Source organism: Lathyrus oleraceus, chromosome 2 (genome assembly GCF_024323335.1).
Source record: "Lathyrus oleraceus cultivar Zhongwan6 chromosome 2, CAAS_Psat_ZW6_1.0, whole genome shotgun sequence".
Taxonomy (NCBI): domain Eukaryota; kingdom Viridiplantae; phylum Streptophyta; class Magnoliopsida; order Fabales; family Fabaceae; genus Lathyrus; species Lathyrus oleraceus.
The window spans coordinates 30,438,856-30,461,992 of record NC_066580.1 but is presented as its reverse complement, the minus strand read 5'-3'; positions in this window follow the sequence as shown (position 1 = coordinate 30,461,992).

Here is a 23,137-nt window from a genome sequence, read left to right as displayed (position 1 = left end):
TTGATTAGAAATCATATATATACATCTAATAAAATAATAGTTATACTATAAAGTACAAATCCTACCATTATTTTAAAAAAAGAATTTAATTGAAATATAATGACAGTGTAAAAAGATTTTACACAGTTAATTAATCATAGATGTTGGATATAGTTTTATTTTTATTTTAAAAGTCTATAAAATAATATAATCGGATAATAGTGGTGAATCGACCGTATAAAATTTTTTATACCGACAGTGTGTAGTAATTAATCTCTTAGAATAATTCTTATACATTTTAAAAATTCTCAAACAATAATTTATCAATTATGTTTTTTTATATGTCATTTCAGTATTTTTGATTTTTTTTATACAATAATTCATTAAAAGATTGTTGATATATAAATTCATACTCAGACAAATATTTATTTATTATTGGTCAATTAGTTAATAATTTTAACATATATTATTTATACGATAAATATTAGTGATTAAAGAATTTGTTGAAGTTAAACTTTTGTAAAAAAAAATTATAAAAAAGTGTAAGGACATATAAATGTGAAATCACATATTGTTAAAATGACTTTATTCTTACCTCTCTAATGGGCCATGTCTTTACCACTAAACTAATAAACAATTTGAAAAAATGTTTTATGTAATTTTTTTTATGAAAATAAATCTTAATAGTGATATTAGACGTAAAGAATCATATACAATTATTCAATAATAAATTATTTAATTTTTTTTTCCATATCTTTTAAAAGAAGTTGGAATAATTATAATATACCATTATATAATTTTTTTTAATAAAAATATTACATGTGAATAATTCATGTTAAAATGAATATTTATTAAAATATTTTAACATAAAAAAGAGAACAGTTATTGATTTTGTATATTTTATTGTTATTAAATTATTTTTCACTAAATATCTAAATGATTCGCTAAAAAATATCATTCATAAACCATCAACAATTATTTATCATTAATTAATTAGTTAATTTTTATATTTTTAAAATTTTAAAAACAATTATAATACACTAATTATAATTTTTGATTAAAATTATACACATAACAAATAATATTTGTGATTATATAATTAACTAAATTAATGTTTTTAATATCGTCAATGTAAAATATGAGAACAAATACAATACACTAACTATAAATTAATATAATTCTATTAAACTAACCATAATTTTTCACACTTCTAATTTTCTATTTTTTAACGTTTGAAACTATAATTCATAGACAAAGAAAATATTTATTTGTACTAAGCAATTAATATTTACTTTTTAATCTTCAAAATAAAAATAAAAATAATAATCTAATTTTTATTTATTATAAATTAAATTTAAAAATATGGAACAAATATTTATTTTCATCATGGTAATTCAAATAAATTCAAGTAATTCAAATAAATTCAAGTTAAAAAATGGGACAAATAATTTAAAATAAAAATAATTAGAATATAATTTTCATCATGGTAAAATATTTATCTCTGACAAATATATACAAAATAAAGACAAGATATTTATTTTTTGTCAATAGTTATAAGCAAAGTATGAAATAAATATTTTTTATTTATACATAAAAAACAAAGGATAAATATTTGTGAATGACAATTATACAAAATCATAAAACAATATTTCTTATTGATACATCAAAAATACAAGATGGATATTTATCAATAATTAACATAAAAATGATTGAATATATATTATCATTGATGCATAAAAATTAGAGATAATATATGTCACTATTATATATAAAAACATTGGGCACTTATTTATCATTTATAAATAAAATAATGAGTAACAGTGATTTGTTATTGATAAATATATCTAAAAAATTAAGACAAAGTTGTTACTAATAAATATAAAAAATATGAAAGAAATTTTAGTTATTGAAAATGTTGTAAAAATGATGCTGAAATTAGAAAGTATAATTGATTTCTAAATCGGTAAGAAATCCACAAGACTAGAAAATGAGAAAACAACAAGAACACAATGAAATTGGTTATAAACTGATATTTTTTACTTTCTTTTTAAAACAAAATTACAAGTGTTACATAATAGAAAATAATCTCTCACCCTAATTAGGATTTTTCTCATTCAATGATAAGAGACTAGTATACTATTTATAAGAAAACTAACTCACTAAATTAATGATTTTTTACACACAAACTCATTACATAAGATAACTTAGAGAACAAACTAACTTAAATAATTGGGGATAACAAACATATCCAATTTGATATGCTAACAATCCTAACATACTTCGACTATAATATATGAACAGACTTCGACGATATGCTAATGATCATAAAAGAAAAAAAGAAATGGAAGATTCTCATTTACTAAAGTATATTTAGTATAGTCAATTGATTGATGCCCGTGTCTTTATGCTTGTTTCATGCTTATCCATTTTCATTCGATTAATAAAGAATACTTAAACAATCTCTATCTAAATTTAAGCAAACAATCTACTACCAAAAGACCATACAAATTTTTTATATATTTTTTCACCATAACACATGTGTACATTTTTAGGACATATTTGTATTTATTAGAAATCATATATATACATCTAATAAAATAATTATTATACTGTTACTTTATAGTTCAAACTAATCACATAATTATTTATGAAAATTCTTATACATTCTAAAAATTTACGAACAATAATTTATGAATTATGTTTTTTTTATATGTCATTTCTGTTGAAAATCCCCAAAATCTACGGAGAATTTCAAGCAATCTTGATGAATAAGATTGTTATCACCCACACAATAACAATAAAAAAAGAAGAATAGTGGAAAAAGAAAGTAAGTAAAGAACAATGAAGGAGAAGAATTAAAATTATGTAAAGTTTCTCTCTATCTACAAATTGTGGAAAATTTCTTATTCACTTTGCAACTGCAAAATACTGTGAATACAATGTTATGAATACTTTATTCACTTCATTACAAGAATAAGGGTTAACTCTATTCACTTCAAAATACTGTGAATACAATGTTATGAATACTTAATGTTATGAATACTGTGAATACTGAAGGTGAGAAAAACAAGAAAGGGGGGTTTGAATTGTTTTAGAAATTAAAAGCTTTTTCAAAAGTAAGAACACACAGAATTTTATATTGGTTCACTTAGAAAACAAAGCTACTCCAATCCACTCGGTCAAGGTGATTTCGCCTTCAAAAAGGACTTAATCCACTAATCTTGAAAGATTATACAACCAAACGTCTAAGAGAATGATCTCTTAGTCCTCTCAAGTATACAGACTACGCAGAGTCACTTGAGGAACAAAAGCAATTTAGCAAAATAAATTTGTAATAGAAAGTGCTTCTAAGAGTAAGCAAGTATTACAGCAAAATGTTTGAGCAAGAGTTTTCACGTATGAGCAGCAGCTCGTGAAAATTGAGAGAGAATATGAAAAACTTTTTCTGTGCGTTGTTGTGTACTCTCAATGAGGTAGGCTGTCATTTATATAGTAGTGAGAAGGACCGTTGGAGTGATGACAGAATATTGGTCTTTGATGAGCATTCAATGTCATTACTTCTGTGTTTCTTGCCATAACCATTTTGTCTCCCTAAATAACTTCTTTCTTAAAATACTTCCTTTCCATATTGAGAAATTCTTTCCATTACTCTTTCTGGATTTGGTGAATCTTCATCAGAGTCTTGTTATATCGGAGTCATGTGTTAGAAGGAGATTATGTCGGAGTTTCATCAGAGCTTCTCAGAGTACTAGTCTTCTAGATCATCAGAACTAAGACCAGTGGATGTTAGAGCTTCTGGTTCTTTTTACTGTCTTGCTTTGCTCAGATTCAGAACTTCTTGGGCGCACTTCTTCCTCAGATGTGTCTGATCTTCTAGCACTTTGTATCTGATCAATGTTTGTATCTGATAAAAAGATCAGAGTCCCTTGTTACTGTTCAGAGTCCTGCACACTTAGAAAAATTTCGTTAGGGTGTCATTTTTGGTTTCATCATTTGTTATCATCAAAATCCTGGAATTCTATTGTAGAACTAATTTTGTTCTTACAATCTCCCCCTTTTTGATGATGACAAAACAATCTTAATTCAGAGATGAAACATTTTTAGATAAGAGTTTTAGATCAGATGGAAGTGAGCTCCCCCTGAGATAAGTCTGGGAGTTCAGAAGTTCTTACTGGACCTTCCATGATATGGTGTTTCTAGCTACTCTTCCGCAAATTTCTAAGTTAAAAAGATTAGAAGCAATGTTTGCAGAGTTCTGATAGGAGTTAGATATGTTTTCATCATAGCTGTTTTTAGTTCTCCCCCTTTTTGTCAAAATCAAAAAGACTTAGTGAAAATGAAAGAGCAAAAGGTATATATTCACATAGCAGGTACAGATTCCAGAAACGCGGACAACAAACAAGAATCCAGAAAAATAAAACAACAACAAGCAAATCAGAGCAACAAGCAAATCAAAAGAACAACAAGCAAAAGGAAAAGAACACATAAACAAGTCCTAGGTGCCTAAGGGTTCGGAGGTGGAGGCATCCTCTGGAGCAGTTGGGTCAGCAGATTCTGAATGTTGACATTTACTGAGTCCTGTTGATCCAATCTGGCTCGGACTTCCTGTTGTTCTTTCTGAAGTTCTTCAAGAGTCTTTAGGACCATGGGGACAAAAGTGGAGCACTCCCCCTGAGTCAGAGCATCCTGTTCTACCCTGGTGGCAGATTCCTCAGCTAGGCGTGCTTCAGCTTCAGCGACAACTTTGGCTTGGGCTTTAGCTTCAGCGGAAGCAGCGACATCAGCTAGAGCTTTGGCTTTAGCTTCCTCGATCCTTTGTAATTCTGCTTGCTTGGCTTTCTCTTCTGCTTCTTTGTGTGCTCGCTCCTCAGCTTCTCTGGCGAGGCGCTCCTGAAGTCTGATCTCAGCGTCTCTGATGAAGTCGTTGCGGACTTGCTCAGAGAGGCCCTTCAGCTTAAAGGCTTCAGAGGTCATCCAACTAATCTCTCTGTTCTAGTGAGTCCTTACAGCGGAAGGATCATCACTGATGCCAGAGTTGATGGTCAGAGACTTGACCTTATCAACTGAAGCTTCTGCAAACACCATTATTGCTTCCTCAAGGGTTGGAATGGTGTTTTCAGGTTCAGAGGCTAGGGGTGGAGAAGTGGGAGGGCTTAGGTTGAGTGTGGGAGTTTGTGGTTCAGCGGATGTATTTGGTGGGGGTATGTCAGAGTTAGGTGGTTGTGTTTCAGCGTGAATTGTTTCAGATGGTGGAGGGTCATATGTGGTTGTGTGTGGTTCTTCTATGGGTGATGAGGTGACTTCTGGTTCAGGAATGGATTGTATTGGTTGTTGAGAGGCCAGAGCACGTGTTTGGAGCTGAGCCAGAGTTGGAGAGGGAGGGTCAGATGGTTCAGTATCTGAGGAAAGGTTATAGTAGGGTGGAGATTTTGGAGAGGAAGATGAAGAGGGTGAGGTTGTTTTGTTTAAGAAGCGTCACTGAACTAAAACCTCCCCAGTCGTTGCTAGGGATCTGCATCTTTATATTTCAGGTATTCCAGCAGTTGCTAGGAAGCGTCACTAAACTAAAACCTCCTTAGTCGTTGCTAGGGATCTACACCTTTAGATTTCAGGTATTTCAGCTGTTGCTAGGAAGCGTCACTGAACTAAAATCTTCTCAGCCGTTGTTAGGGATTTTCACTATCTTTTACATAAGAAACTTATCCCCAACGAAGTCATATTCCCTCTCATCTTTCTTCTTGACCTTTTGTCATGAAGCTTTTCTCTTTGTTTTCCAATTGAAGAGATACTTATGTTACACGCCATAACATACATTGCATATCATACACATTGTGACATAACCATCATACAGCTGACTCATGTCCTCCCCACATAATACCATAAACTATTCTCAATAGATGATTTCATATCAAATTTATTTTCCATCCCGTGAACAACCTTCACAAATACCCATCACTTCATATCACATTCATTTCATTCCCAATAGAGTGAATTTTTGGATATTTTTATTTATTTAATCCTCTCTTACCTTGGATGTGTGGAAGTCGTTACTATCTAAACATTCAGATTCGAGAAGATTAAATAGGGGCAGCTGTCATACCCCATAATTCACCCTACCCCGATACAATTTTCATCTGATCCATGACCCTACTGCACATGCATACATTCATTATTTCAAAAAAAAATTGGGTAACCGATTACCCAAACCAAAAACTGATTTTTTGGCCATTTTGGGACTGTGTAACCGATTACCCTAATCAGGGTAACTGATTACACCTGCGCAGGCAGCAAAAATGACTCTGTTTTTTACACAAAGGACCTTTTGGTTCACCCCCTTCAACCCCTTTGCTTCCCCCATAAATAGAGCACTATCCCCACTCATTTTTCAAGCTTGAAAGCCACAAAACCTCTGTCCAAATCACATTCAAGCTCCCTCTTTTCAACCTAAACCCTAACTCACCCAAACCCTATTTTCTCCTTTGAACCACCCAACCACCATGTAAAAAATCCACCATCCCCACACAACAAAATACAGTAGCAAACTTGTAACCTTCACTTACATAATCATTCACCACCACCACATAAACATACAACTTTCTTCCCTTCCATTTTTCTACCACAACAACCATAACCACCCTCTTCCAAGCTTTTTGATTCATTCTCAAACCCAAACACAACAACAACCTAGTTTTGACACCACAATCTTGATAATATTTTGGACTCAAACTCCTGGATATTTTTTGGTTTTGTTTTGTGTTTGAAAATGGATTTTTACTCTTGGGTTGTATTTTGAGAGATATTTGAGTCAACTTTGAGACAAGTGGTTTTTGTTGGGTTTACACCCTTTTAGGGATTTTTTGCTCTTACTACTTTTTTATCCACCATTTTCAATCAAACTTTGTTTCTTGTTATCATTTACATTTATTTGGTTGATGAGATCTATTAGATCATGACTATGGTTGTTTAGAGTTGATAAAACCTTCAATGTTTCAAACCTATTAATGATTGATCAATAGATCCTTCATGATACTTTGAGGCATTGATAGGTTGCCTCTATTTCAATCATGTTTGGGTCATTTGATACATAGATGAAACCATTTCCTTTACATTGTTTCTTGTTATCATTTAATATTTATTTTTGACTTGTTGTTACATTTATTTGGTTGATGAGTTCTATTAGATCATGACCATGGTTGTTTAGAGTTGATTAAATCTTCAATACTTCAAACCTATTAATGGTTGATCAATAGATCATTCATGATACTTTGAGGCATTGATAGATTTCCTCTATTTCAACCATATTTGGGTCATTTGATCCATAGATGAAACCATTCTCTTCACATTAACTTGTTATCATATTTGCTTATTGTTATTCTACTAACCACTAACCATTAACTACTAACTTCTAACATTTATATTATTGCACTTTACTCCCTTGCAATTTATTTTATTGTTCATTTACATTCAAGTACTCATTATCATCATCATTGTACAAACTCATCATGCATGTTTATTTACTTTTTATTTATTTTATTGTCATCATACATTAAAAATAACAAAAACATGATAAAATGATAAAGACCAAAAATATTCACTTCACTCTTAATCAACTTGGACTTAGAGGATTTCATCTTAGGACCTTTGCTGGGAGGCCTTTTCATTACTCTTTGTGATACTTTGTAAACACTTGGATTTTCATCCGTAACTTACATGCATGTTGTAAGAATGGCATCATGGCACCACCTTAGGGGGACATGTTTGTAAGACCATTATCCTTTGTTTAGTTTAGGTCACTTTTGCACACAAAAGGCTTTCTCTTGGGCTACCTTACAATGAGACTCTTTAATTTCTTGTTGGTTACTTTGCATTCATGTTGCATAAGCCAAATTTCACGATTAAATAAAACAAACCCTTGATTCAACGTCAAGTGTCATTTTTATAATCAAATTCAAAACACTTAATAATTACGATTATTATTGTGCGCCACGAGCCTTAAGTGGTGGAGAATGAGTGAGAATGGAGCATTCCTACCCTTACTCTGATTATTTTGGACGCAAGACGCTTGACTTGTTGTCTAGAATAATCACCTTCGCCCATAGACTTTAGTACAATATAATCACAAACATTCTTTCATAAAACCCTTATTCAAGGTAAAAACCATACAACTCATCAAACTCATTTTTGTGCCTTAGCGCATCATCCTGAAAACCCTTTTCTCAAAGGTAAAATCAACCAACACACAAATATTTTCTACTCCGAACTGCGGAGCTCTGATTCTTCATCCCAGAATGAGTGATATGTAGGCACAAGGGCCACAATCCTTGGCGAGCACTATAATAACAAAGACACCCCCTTCTTTTCACACAATCTTTTGAAAATAAAACAATAAATAGATAAATCTCATGTATGTAAAACAACCCAAATGGTTCCCATGGAGTACCATGGACGTAAGGGGTGCTAATACCTTCCCCTTACGTAACCGACTTCCGAACCCAAATCTCGGTTGCGAGACCGACTCCTTATTCTCTTTTATCACTTCCCTTGCGCGTCTCTTTTTTGAGGGTTTTATCGACTATTTCCCCTCTCCTCTCCGATAGAGGTAAACTAAATAAAATTCAGTGGAGACTCTTCTGAGTTTGCCTCTCTTTGGCATTCTCTTTAGTCCCGGTTTCGTTATCGTGAAATCCTGGTAGCGACACACTTTCATGGCAAATCTCTTAGGAAGTGACCTGAGTATTTTCCTCACTAGTTTTTCATCTGACATCTTCTCACCCAGGGCTCCTGAGGCATTAGAAATTTCAAGGATATTCATTTGAAATTCATGAATATTTTCATTTTCTTTCATCCTCAAATTCTCAAACTTGGTAGTGAGCAGTTGTAGTCTAGACATCTTCACTCTAGAGGTGCCTTCATGAGTGGTTTTGAGAATATTCCAAGCATCTTTAGCCACCTCATAGTTGTTGACCAATCTGAAGATGTTCTTATCAACCCCATTAAATATAGCATTCAATGCTTTAGAGTTCCCAAGGGATAGATCATCCTCCTCCTTGGTCCATTGTTCCTTAGCCTTCTTATTAGTTGTAGCTTCCCCTTCCTTAGTAACAACTGGATGTTCCCAGCCTTCTAAAACAGCCTTCCAAGCCTTATTATCCAAAGATTTTAGGAAGGCTACCATTCGAGGTTTCCAGTAGTCATAGTTGGATCCATCCAGAATAGGTGGTCTGTGAACAGATCCTCTGTCTCTACCATAAGGTGAAGGATGTTGTGACATCTTGTTGAGCTTGTGGAAAGGTTTCTGTTGCCCTAGCAAAGAAGGTTGATGAAGTCGAAGGAAGGTAGAAATGTTTGAGTAGAGGTTGCGTGTGAAAAGGCTATAGATGGAAGTTCCAATACTAGGTGATGATTTACCATAAATGGGGAACTTTATTTTAAGTGGGCAGACAATATTTTTATTACCTTTTCCACTCCAAATTAATTGCTACAAATTCTCATAGATACAACTCCCTAATTTCCCTCTTAGACATTCAAATTGATTAGCATCCAAAGCCTTTGTAAATATGTCAGCTAATTGCATTTCAGTAGTAGCATGCTCCATGGCTATGATTTTCTCTTCCACTAGTTCTTTAATAAAATGATGACGAATATCAATGTGTTTTGTCCTGCTGTGCTGCATAGGATTCTTAGAAATATTTATAGCACTCAGGTTGTCACAGTACAATGTCATGACATCTTACGTGACATTGTATTCTGTAACACCCCAAATAAAGTAAAAGAATTATTTAATTAAGTTGATAATATTATTTTATTAATTTAATTAAATAAATTGGGTTATTATTATTATTATTATTGTTATTATTATTATTATTTGGAATAATAATAATTGGAAAATATATAAGTTGGGATAAGAGAAAAAGTTTCTCATTTGGAACAGAAGAGTTTTACGTGGAAGTTGAGAAGCTGCAGAGAAGGGAGAAGCTGTAGAGCAAAGGCTGAAGAGCGGAAAAGCGGAAGCGTTGAGTTGCCGAATTATCTCAGGTAAGGGGTCTGAACCTTATTAAATGATAATATGCGAGCATTTTCATGATTTATGTAGGATTGTTGATGGATTTTGGGGAATTAGGAAGATTGGGGAAGTTGGGGTTTACCGTCGTTTAGTACTATGATGAATAAGTCGAATTAAGCTGAAATTGAATCCGTAGTTGTGTGAGTCGCGTTTTCCCGAACGCGTAGCCTTTTACGGAAGTTGAATCGGAGGTCCGGAAGTCCTCCGACGGCGGAAAATGCGGAGAACTCTGCATTCTGCCTTGTGTTAGCGCAGGAACTGCTGTTTTGTCTGCGTTAACCGGTTAACCCAGGGTGTTAACCGGTTAACACTGTTGTATATTGTGAAAATGTTGCGTTTTGCCTGCGTTAACCGGTTAACCTATAGCGTTAACCGGTTAACACTGTTGCGTTTTGCCCAGAAGTGAGTTCTGCCTGCGTTAACCGGTTAACCTGTGGCGTTAACCGGTTAACACTGTTCCAGTATTGAAAAATGACTAATTTTTATGTTGAATTGGTGATTTGGCCTATTGTGGTTGATTGTGATGAATCCATGTGTTAAGATGTAATGTTGTTGTTGTTTTGTTGAGTTGTATGTCATGCTATTAATGACGAAGATACCATGATCATATGATGTTGTTGTTGCGATGTTTTGCGATGTTGATTATGATGCATGTTTGGTGTGCATGCATTCATGAAAGGCCGATGCCTAGTGATGAACGGACTGAGTTCCAATGATGTTGTTGACTCCGGGCTTGTTGAGAGGCTTGGTTCCTTGCGGGGAATCCGGATTCTATGGTGATGAATCTGGGAGTGGTGATCCTGTAGTGGTCACAAAATGGGTATACCGAGTCGTGTTGAGTCATGCATGGGTGTATGCATTGCATTTGATATGTTGTTTTGTTGATGTTCATGAGTATGTTGATTATGATGATTATGATGAGCTGTGTTGGCATATGTGAAATATATTTATGTTTATATTTCTGTCGTTATATTATTATTTAATAATGTAATTCTCACCCCTTCTGCATGTGTTTATGTTCATCTATGATGAGCAATGTGCAGATAAAGAGGAGTAGCTTTCGTTGAGGTTTGAAGAATAAATGTAGAGCTATTCTACGGAGTCGAGTCAAATGCTCTGGTCATGTGACACCGGGGTTATGGGATTCGATAGATAATTATATTTTATTTACGTTGTTCATGAGGATTAAAATGTTGAGATGTTTTGTCGAGACAATGTTGAAACATTTTTATGAATTATTATATGATGAATAATAATAATTATGTTGTTGTCCGCTGCGAAGTTTTAAATATAATAAATAATGTGTTATGTGTTGTGATGCGATAAGTGTATGTTGTAAGAAATGTAAACTCTTCTACATGTGGTACTCTGATAACTTATTTAAATATGTCGATTGGGTAGAAGGGTGTTACATTAGTGGTATCAGAGCATGGTCAGTCCAGTCGAGTCATATTGTGAAGTTTTCCCTGTTGGTCGATTAGTGTAAATGACACTGTCGATATTTAACGGTTGTGGTTGTGTTGTGCAGAGTATGGCTGGAGAAAATGACCGTGCGATTGCTGAGGCTTTGGCTGCTATGGCGCAGGCTATGCAGGCGCAGCAGAATCCGCCGGTCGACGAGTTTAAGAATTTGGGAAGGTTTCTGAAGAATAACCCCCCTACATTCAAAGGGCGCTATGATCCAGATGGTGCTCAGATTTGGCTGAAGGAAATAGAGAAGATTTTCCGGGTGATGACGTGTACTGAAGCACAGAAGGTGCAGTTTGGTACGCATATGTTATCTGAAGAGGCTGAAAACTGGTGGGATAACACTCGCCAGAGAATTGAAGTACCAGGTGCTGAGATGACTTGGGAAAGGTTCAAGACGGCCTTTCTGGAGAAATATTTTCCTGCTGATGTGCGATGTAAGAAGGAGATGGAATTTCTAGAACTGAAGCAGGGTAACATGTCTGTTGCTGACTACGCTTCGAAGTTTGAGGAGCTGGTGCAGTATTGTCCTCACTATAATAACGCTGATGCTGAGGGATCCAAGTGTGTCAAGTTTGAGAACGGGTTGCGTCCCGAGATCAAACAAGGCATTGGTTACCAGGAGATTCGTAGGTTTCCTACATTGGTTAATAAGTGCAGGATATTTGAGGAAGATAGCAAGGCTAGGACTGCTCATTACAAAAGTCTTAGTGAGAAGAAGAATAAGGATCGCGGTAGTCCTTATGCATCTCCGAATGGTAAAGGTAAGCAGAAAGTGGTAGATGAGAAGAAGCCAAGTGGGGGAGGATCTTCCCTAGCTGGTAAATGTTTCAAGTGTGGCGAGCCAGGCCACCGTGCTGATAGCTGTACCAAGAAAGTGCTGAGATGTTTCCGATGCGGTCAGACTGGTCATAGAGTTACGGAATGTAAGGATGCTGGTCCGACATGTTTTAATTGTGGCGAGAAAGGTCATATCAGTTCGCAGTGCTCGAAACCGAAGAAGGCGGCTACTGCAGCTCATACTACTGGTAGGGTGTTTGCTCTGAGTGGGGCTGAAACTCCTAAAGAAGATAATCTGATTAAAGGTACTTGCTTGATTAATAATGTTGAATTGCTTGCTATTGTTGACACTGGTGCTACTCATTCGTTTATTTCATATGAGTGTGCAACTAGGATTGGTGTGACTATGTCGTCCCTAGGCGGAAGTATGGTGATAGATACTCCTGCTAATGGTTCTGTGAAGACTTCGGTTGTCTGTCGAGGTTGTCATTTGACGATCTTTGAGAGAGAGTTCGTGGTTGATTTGGTGTGCTTACCCTTGCGCCAAATCGATATTATTCTGGGAATGAATTGGCTAGAATTCTATGGCGTGTTTATCAACTGCTACAGGAAGACGGTGCGGTTTTCTGAAGTTGGTGAGGATGATGAGGCAAGATTTCTATCTGCTAGGCAGGTGGGGGATTTTGTGAAAGATGAAGCTCAGATATTCGCTTTATTTGCGTCTCTGCAAGCGGATAAGAAAGTGGTGAGTATAGAATTGCCTGTTGTCTGTGAATTTCAGGATGTGTTTCCGGAGGATGTAAGCGATTTACCTCCAGAACGTGAAGTCGAATTTGCCATTGACTTAGTACCAGGTACGAGTCCAGTGTCGATGTCTCCTTATAGAATGTCGGCAACTGAATTAGTTGAATTGAAGAAGCAACTTGAAGAATTGCTTGAGAAGAAGTTTGTGCGTCCAAGTGTTTCTCCTTGGGGTGCACCAGTATTGTTAGTGAAGAAGAAAGAAGGTACGATGAGGTTGTGTGTCGATTATCGGCAGTTGAATAAGGTGACTATCAAGAATCGGTATCCATTGCCGAGGATTGATGATTTGATGGACCAGTTGATTGGAGCTCATGTTTTCAGTAAGATTGATTTGCGGTCGGGTTATCATCAGATCCGAGTGAAGTCAGATGATATTGCGAAGACTGCTTTCCGTACGAGGTATGGTCATTATGAATACACTGTGATGCCGTTCGGTGTGTCTAATGCTCCAGGTGTGTTTATGGAATATATGAATCGTATATTTCATCCGTACCTTGATAATTTTGTTGTGGTGTTCATAGATGATATATTGATATATTCTAAGACGGAAGAAGAGCATGCAGGACATCTGAGAATTGTTTTGCAGGTGTTAAGAGAAAAGAAGTTATATGCCAAGTTATCTAAATGTGAGTTCTGGTTGAAGGAAGTGAGTTTCCTTGGCCATGTGATTTCGAGTGGTGGAATTTCTGTTGATCCTGCTAAAGTTGATGCTGTATTACAGTGGGAGACTCCGAAGTCTGCTACTGAAATACGCAGTTTTCTAGGGTTAGCTGGTTATTATCGCAGATTTATTGAGGGCTTCTCTAAGTTGGCATTGCCGTTGACGCAGTTGACTAAGAAGGGTCAAGTGTATGTGTGGGATGCAGCTTGTGAAGCGAGTTTTGTTGAGTTGAAGAGGCGGTTGACTAGTGCTCCAGTGTTGATCTTACCTAATCCTGGTGAGTCCTTCGTTGTTTATTGTGATGCTTCTTTGATGGGTCTTGGTGGTGTTTTGATGCAGAATGGTAAAGTTGTAGCTTATGCTTCTAGACAGTTGAGAGTTCATGAGAGGAATTATCCTACGCATGATCTAGAACTTGCAGCTGTTGTATTTGTGTTGAAAATGTGGAGGCATTATCTGTATGGTTCCAGATTCGAAGTGTTCAGTGATCACAAGAGTCTGAAGTATCTGTTTGATCAGAAAGAGTTAAATATGAGGCAGAGAAGGTGGTTAGAATTACTGAAGGATTTTGACTTTGAATTGAGTTATCATCCCGGTAAGGCTAATGTAGTTGCAGATGCGCTGAGTAGAAAGTCTCTACATATGTCTATGATGATGGTTCGGGAGCTTGAGTTGATTGAACAGTTCCGTGATATGAGTTTGGGTTGTGAGGTTTTCGCTGATAGTGTAAAGTTGGGTATGCTGAAGTTGACTAGTGGAATTCTGGAAGATATTCGGAATGGTCAGCAAGTTGATGTCGCTCTAGTTGATCATATTACTATGGTTAACCAGGGTAATGGTGGTAATTTTGAGATTGATGAGAATGGCATCCTGCGATTTAAAGGTAGAGTTTGTGTTCCTGAGGTGTCTGAATTGAGAAAGAGTATTCTTGAAGAGGGCCATAGGAGTGGATTGAGTATCCATCCAGGTGCAACTAAAATGTATCAGGATTTGAAGAAGTTGTTTTGGTGGGCTGGTATGAAAAGAGATGTTGCTAAGTTTGTGTATGCCTGTTTGACTTGTCAGAAGTCAAAGATTGAACATCAGAAACCGGCAGGTATGATGCAACCTTTGAAGATTCCTGAATGGAAGTGGGATAGCATTTCCATGGATTTTGTGACGGGATTGCCGAGGACGGTGAAAGGTAATGATTCTATTTGGGTGATTGTGGATCGGTTGACTAAGTCGGCGCATTTCGTGCCGATGAAGATTAATCACTCTTTAGAGAAGTTGGCAGAGTTGTATATTGAGGAGATAGTGAGGCTGCATGGTATTCCATCCAGTATTGTGTCTGATAGAGATCCCAGATTTACTTCTAGATTTTGGGAAAGTTTGCAGAAAGCGTTGGGGACCAAGTTGAGGTTGAGTTCAGCTTATCATCCTCAGACTGATGGTCAGACTGAAAGAACTATCCAATCCTTGGAGGATTTGTTGAGAGCTTGTGTGTTGGAGCAGAGTGGTTCTTGGGATAGTTATTTGCCGTTGGTGGAGTTTACTTATAATAATAGTTTTCATGCTAGTATCGGTATGGCTCCATATGAAGCATTGTATGGTAGGAGGTGTAGAACTCCATTGTGTTGGTATGAATCAGGTGAGAGTGCTGTACTCGGACCTGAGATTGTGCAGCAGACGACTGAAAGGGTTAAGATGATTCAGGAGAAAATGAAGATTTCTCAGAGTCGTCAGAAGAGTTATCATGATAATAGGAGAAAGGCGCTTGAGTTCCAAGAGGGAGATCATGTGTTCTTGAGAGTTACTCCGACGACAGGTGTGGGAAGAGCTTTAAAGTCTAAAAAGCTTACTCCGAGGTTTGTGGGTCCGTATCAGATTTTGAAGAGAGTTGGGGAAGTGGCGTATCGGATAGCTTTACCGCCGTCGCTTTCTAATCTGCATGATGTGTTTCATGTATCTCAGTTGAGAAAATATATTGCGGATCCTTCGCATGTTGTTCAGTTGGATGATATCCGGGTGAGGGATAATTTGACCGTTGAGGTGTTGCCAATTCGGATGGATGGCCGAGAAGAGAAGACCCTGAGAGGTAAGAAGATTGCTCTGGTGAAAGTTGTTTGGGGAGGTCCAGCTGGTGAGAGCTTGACTTGGGAGCGTGAAGATCAGATGAAGGAGTCGTATCCGGCTCTATTTGCTTGAGGTATGTTTTCGAGGACGAAAACTTCTAAAGTGGGGGAGAGTTGTAACACCCCAAATAAAGTAAAAGAATTATTTAATTAAGTTGATAATATTATTTTATTAATTTAATTAAATAAATTGGGTTATTATTATTATTATTATTGTTATTATTATTATTATTTGGAATAATAATAATTGGAAAATATATAAGTTGGGATAAGAGAAAAAGTTTCTCATTTGGAACAGAAGAGTTTTACGTGGAAGTTGAGAAGCTGCAGAGAAGGGAGAAGCTGTAGAGCAAAGGCTGAAGAGCGGAAAAGCGGAAGCGTTGAGTTGCCGAATTATCTCAGGTAAGGGGTCTGAACCTTATTAAATGATAATATGCGAGCATTTTCATGATTTATGTAGGATTGTTGATGGATTTTGGGGAATTAGGAAGATTGGGGAAGTTGGGGTTTACCGTCGTTTAGTACTATGATGAATAAGTCGAATTAAGCTGAAATTGAATCCGTAGTTGTGTGAGTCGCGTTTTCCCGAACGCGTAGCCTTTTACGGAAGTTGAATCGGAGGTCCGGAAGTCCTCCGACGGCGGAAAATGCGGAGAACTCTGCATTCTGCCTTGTGTTAGCGCAGGAACTGCTGTTTTGTCTGCGTTAACCGGTTAACCCAGGGTGTTAACCGGTTAACACTGTTGTATATTGTGAAAATGTTGCGTTTTGCCTGCGTTAACCGGTTAACCTATAGCGTTAACCGGTTAACACTGTTGCGTTTTGCCCAGAAGTGAGTTCTGCCTGCGTTAACCGGTTAACCTGTGGCGTTAACCGGTTAACACTGTTCCAGTATTGAAAAATGACTAATTTTTATGTTGAATTGGTGATTTGGCCTATTGTGGTTGATTGTGATGAATCCATGTGTTAAGATGTAATGTTGTTGTTGTTTTGTTGAGTTGTATGTCATGCTATTAATGATGAAGATACCATGATCATATGATGTTGTTGTTGCGATGTTTTGCGATGTTGATTATGATGCATGTTTGGTGTGCATGCATTCATGAAAGGCCGATGCCTAGTGATGAACGGACTGAGTTCCAATGATGTTGTTGACTCCGGGCTTGTTGAGAGGCTTGGTTCCTTGCGGGGAATCCGGATTCTATGGTGATGAATCTGGGAGTGGTGATCCTGTAGTGGTCACAAAATGGGTATACCGAGTCGTGTTGAGTCATGCATGGGTGTATGCATTGCATTTGATATGTTGTTTTGTTGATGTTCATGAGTATGTTGATTATGATGATTATGATGAGCTGTGTTGGCATATGTGAAATATATTTATGTTTATATTTCTGTCGTTATATTATTATTTAATAATGTAATTCTCACCCCTTCTGCATGTGTTTATGTTCATCTATGATGAGCAATGTGCAGATAAAGAGGAGTAGCTTTCGTTGAGGTTTGAAGAATAAATGTAGAGCTATTCTACGGAGTCGAGTCAAATGCTCTGGTCATGTGACACCGGGGTTATGGGATTCGATAGATAATTATATTTTATTTACGTTGTTCATGAGGATTAAAATGTTGAGATGTTTTGTCGAGACAATGTTGAAACATTTTTATGAATTATTATATGATGAATAATAATAATTATGTTGTTGTCCGCTGCGAAGTTTTAAATATAATAAATAATGTGTTATGTGTTGTGATGCGATAAGTGTATGTTGTAAGAAATGTAAACTCTTCTACATGTGGTACTCTGATAACTTATTTAAATATGTCGATTGGGTAGAAGGGTGTTACATATTCAGTCAGCATCTGTTTCATCCAAACCAGTTGAGAACAACTACTTCTAGCTGCTATGTATTCAGCTTCAGCAGTGGACAGGGACACAAAATTTTATTTCTTACTAAACCATGATATTAAGTTGTTCCCCAAGAAGAAACATCCTCCTGATGTGCTTTTCCTATCATCAGCACTCCCAACCAAGTCAGCATCACAGTATCCAGACAGCATAGATCCAGATCCATGAGTATACAACATCCCATAGTCATTGGTGCCATTGACATATTTCAGTATCCTTTTCACTTGGTTTATGTGACTGACTTTTCGTTCAGCTTGATATCTAGCACAAACACCTACAGCAAAAGCAATGTCAGGTATGCTTGCTGTGAGATATAGCAAACTTCCTATCATGCTTCTGTAAAGACTTTGATCTACACTAACACCATTTTCATCTTTGGAGACTTTCAGATGTGTAGGAGCAGGTGTTGTTTTATGACTTGTATTTTCCATGCCAAACTTCTTAACAATGTTTTTGGCATATTTTCTTTGAGATAGAAAGATAGAATCTTCCATCTGCTTGACTTGTAGCCCAAGAAAATAGGTCAACTCTCCAACAAGGCTCATTTCAAATTCAGATTACATTTGTTTAACAAAATGTTCGACCATCTGATCTGACATCCCACAAAACATAATATCATCCACATATATTTGAGCCACCATGAGTTTTCCTCCTTCATTCTTAACAAATAGGGTCTTGTCAATGCCTCCCTTCCTGTATCCACTGTTAATGAGGAACACTGTGAGTCTATCATACCAAGCCCTATGAGCTTGTTTCAAACCATAGAGGGCTTTCCTTAGCTTATACACATGTTTTGGAAGATTTTGATCTATAAACCCTTTAGGTTGTTCAACATACACTTCCTCATTTAAGTAGCCATTCAAGAAGGCACTTTTTACATCCATTTGGAACAGTTTAAACTTTAGAATACATGCCACTCCAAGCAATAATCTATTGGACTCAAGGCGAGCTACAGGGGCAAATGTTTCATCAAAGTCAACTCCTTCAACTTGAGTGTATCCTTGTGCTACTAATCTTGCTTTATTTTTAGTAACCACCGCTTGTTCATCAGATTTATTCTTGTAAACCCACTTTGTTCCAATGACATTTATTCCTTCAGGTCTTGGAACCAGTTCCCATACTTTATTTCTTTTGAATTGGCCTAACTCTTCCTGCATGGAATTGATCCAGAATTCATCATTCAAGGCTTCCTTGACATTCCTAGGCTCAATCTTGGACACAAAATATCCATGTGAGATCACTTCCCTTGATCTAGTTGTGACCCCTTTATTTGGGTCTCCTATAATGAGATCTTTGGGATGATCCTTCTGAATTCTGATAGAGGGTCCCTTATTAGTTTCGTCAGCTTCAGTTTCAGCTTGAGTGAGTTCACTCTCATTACTTTTGTCTGGGAAATCAGCTGGGGGATCATTTGGGGATGTCTCAACATCATCTGTGACATCAGTCTGCTAATCATCAACCATAAAATTGATAGATTCCATCATTACTTTTGTTCTGGAATTAAAGACTCTAAATGCTCTGCTGTTTGTTGAGTAGCCCAGAAATATTCCTTCATCACTCTTGGGATCCATCTTCCTTCTTTGTTCACGATCAGTCAAGATATAACATTTACTACCAAACACATGGAAGTATTTGATTGTAGGTCTTCTCCCCTTCCAGACTTCATATAAAGTAGTAGAAGTCCCTTTCTTCAAGGTTACTCTGTTGTGAACATAGCAGACTGTGTTCATAGCTTCAGCCCAGAAGTGGTAGGGTAATTTCTTAGCATGAATCATAGCTCTGGCTGATTCTTGGAGAGTTCTATTTTTCCTTTCTACCACACAATTTTGCTGGGGAGTGATGGGAGATGAGAACTCATGGCTAATTCCCTCTGATGCACAGAATCCAGCAAATTTATTATTCTCAAATTCTTTCCCATAATCACTTCTGATTCTGATAACCTGACTTTCTTTTTCTCTTTGAAGTCTTAGACAAAGATCTTTGAAGATTTCAAATACATCATATCTAGAGAAGTCATCCACCACTACATAAGCATACTTCTTTTCACCAAGACTTTTCACCTGCATGGGTCCCATCAAATCCATATGGAGAAGTTCCAACACTCTGGAAGTGGTGTCATGTCTGAGCTTCTGATGTGACATCTTTGTCTGTTTTCCAATCTGACACTCCCTACAAACTCTTCCTTCATAAATCTTCAAGTTTGGAATTCCTCTGACAGCTTCAACAGATATAATCCTCTTCATTCCTTTAAGATGCAGATGGCCCAATTTTTGATGCCATATTGTAAGACCCCAATTTTGTCCCTAAGATCCCTCATGGCATCACATCATATCATATCATTGCCTCAAGGATCACTGTGCACCTTGCCTCCCTCTTTGTGGGTGGGTTATTTTGTGAGAGTGGTTCTTGATCACCAAGCATGTCTAGCATTTGTATATCATTGCTTTTCATTTGTTTACTAACCAAAAGTACAAAAATATTGTCATCTAACCTTGTTACTTGCAGAGGAAGCAACATTAGGTCAAACCAGTCACAGGCAATTCATTGAGCCATAGATGGTGGCCATTCTTGAAGAATTTGGGCACCATGATCATTCATAAGAGTTCATATGAGTTGTGACATTATTTTGAATCAAGATCTCAAGTGGTAGAGGCTTGAAATTCATCAGAGCATGGCTCAGTCAACTAAAACCCTAGCAAAGTCAACTATGGTCAACTGTGCATAAAATCAGGGATTTGAAGGTGGGAAATGGTTTGAGAGACCTTATTCATGTCCATACAAGTCTCATATAACATGTCAAACATCATCATTGAGGAATTGGAGGTCAGACAAAAAGTTTCCAAAAATAGTAAGTGACCTGTAATTTCAAATTGCCAAAAATGGAAAGGTTTTCTCCTCAACTTTACATCATCAAGAAAGCTTCAAATCAAGTTTTGTCCAACATGAAAGTTGAAGATCTTGCTCTTACCTTTCCAAAAAGTCCAAGAACATCCATTTCTCATTTGTGGTTGGCAAATTATGATCAAATCATTTTCAAGAAAAGTTGAACTTCAACAAGGCATAACTCTTGAACCAAAAGGCCAATTCATGTGATTCTTTTTTGAGCAAATCTGTTTTGACATGCTCTATCAGAATCCATCATCACATTTCATCAAAAATCACCATACAAAAAGTGCATTTTTCAAGTGAATCAATTTGAATTTTGGTGGGAAAAAAGGTCATTTTGAAAAGTACACATAATTCTCATGCCAAACCAATTCAATTTGCCTTAAAACAGAATTTGTGACTTGCTTCAAGTGGAATTTTACTGTTCCATTGGTCATATTTGCATAAGGGCATTTTTGCCAAATTCCATTAACATGCCAATTTCACTAATCCAATCCATTTTGCCTAATCATGTTTAGCTAGTGTGATTAACAGGTGGTATAAAGTCCTAATTCTAACAGAATTCATAATCAACATTTTCACAATCTCAGATCCAAACTCAAAATCTCTCAAATTCTCTCAAATTCTCTCAAACTTTTTTTTCAACTTTTGCATCGAATTTCACCATTCCTTTTGCTTGTTCTTGTGTTGATCATCATCTGCAGGTATAATTGAACATCTGTTGAAGCAAATATTGGAGGATTCTTGAAGAATTGGAACTGTTGAAGCTTGAACATTCACATGGCATTTGGAAATTTCATCGAAATCAAGCTGTGTTGAGCTGAAGTCTTGCATTCATTCATCTTCCTCATCATCATTGAGCATCTGTTTCACACTTCCTGGCCTTGATTCACACGATTCCGACTCTGTTTCTCCAACAAGGTTAGAATTCGAATCTTCCAATTCTTGAAATAATGATATGCATCTTATAGATCCCTTGCTGCTGGTTGTTCTGCACTTTAGATCGTTTGATTTCATTGAGTTTTGAGGAAGTTATGCTGTTTTGAACCTATGCATGTGAAATCTGTTTTAGCTCGATCCGTTTGTGTTAGCTTGAATTAATTGAAAATGATGTTGGATTGTTGATGTATGAAGTGAGAGGTTTCGATTGATATATGGCTTGATGATTTCTGTGCATGTTGGTTCATGTTGATGATGAACACGATGAGTTCATGAAGAACCCTAGGGTTTGCTTTTCCAGGCCACTTTTGATCCTTCTGGCCCGCGCTTGCATGTTGTTTTCTGTTTTCAGCGCATGGAGTGGTCCACTTGTCATGTTGTGATTGGGGTTGCGTTTCCTTTAATGAAACGCAGCGTTGCATGTTGGCGCCTGATTTCAAATATGTTCAGCATATTTACATAATTGCCATGCGTTCATCTTATTCATTTTACTTTCCAAATTTTTATTTCATTTCATGTTCAATCTTCAAAAAATCATAAGTCATTCATGGATAATCCAAATTGAGTGGGAATTTTTGCATTGATCTCCTTTTTCCCTCTAGTTTTTTACTAGCATGATAGCAAAAGTTGTGCACGGTTTGTTTTTATTTTGGTCTAATGGTTTTGATCATGTATGCTATTTGCCTATGCTTTACCATTTCATTTGTGAAATCATGATGGATGATCCAAAATTCTTGAAATTTTATATGTGTAGTCTAGACTCATTCCTGGTCATTTTGGTATATGGTTTGTGATTTTTGCCTTTCTGGATTGTGAGATATGATGTGATCTTTGAAGGTGTGACAATGTATGTCACACCATTTCTTGTTCATGTTCTTGATTTCTTTGCCATGCCTATTGAACTTGAATTGATCTGGATTTTTGCATAATGATACTTCTGGATGTCTAGTTTGAGCATGATTTTTCCTGGAATTTTGGAATGCATTTTCTATTTGTTTGAGAATTTCTCCCCTGTTTGACCAATTGTGAATCTTTTGTGAGTCATGATCTTATATGATTTGTGAAATTCTTGTGGCTTATTGGATGGACTTGAAATTTGGCATGTGTATTATAGACATCTTGAAGTTTGCCATGGCTTTGATTTCATTCATTTATCATGTTTGGTTTCTGTTTTATGCTTGCTTGAAGTTGATGCATGATCTAGTGCCTTGTATGAGCTTGTTTGAACATGCTTTGACTTGTTGATTTTAATTGACTTGCTTCCACTTATCCAAATCCAATGAATTTTGGTGTGTTGCTCATTCAATGTGTTCTGTTTAGGCAGGATTTTTCTTAAATTTATTGAGCCATTTTGGTATTGATATGCTTGTGTTCATTCTGTTTACATCATCGAGTTCTCAACTTGCCTAGTTTGACATGATTTGCTTATGAAATGATTTTTGTGCATAGTTTTGATATGAGACCAATTGGACTTTGTTCTTATTTGATTAATCTTGATTTTGATCAATGTTCATGTTCTGTTTTGGTCTATTTCTCCTTCT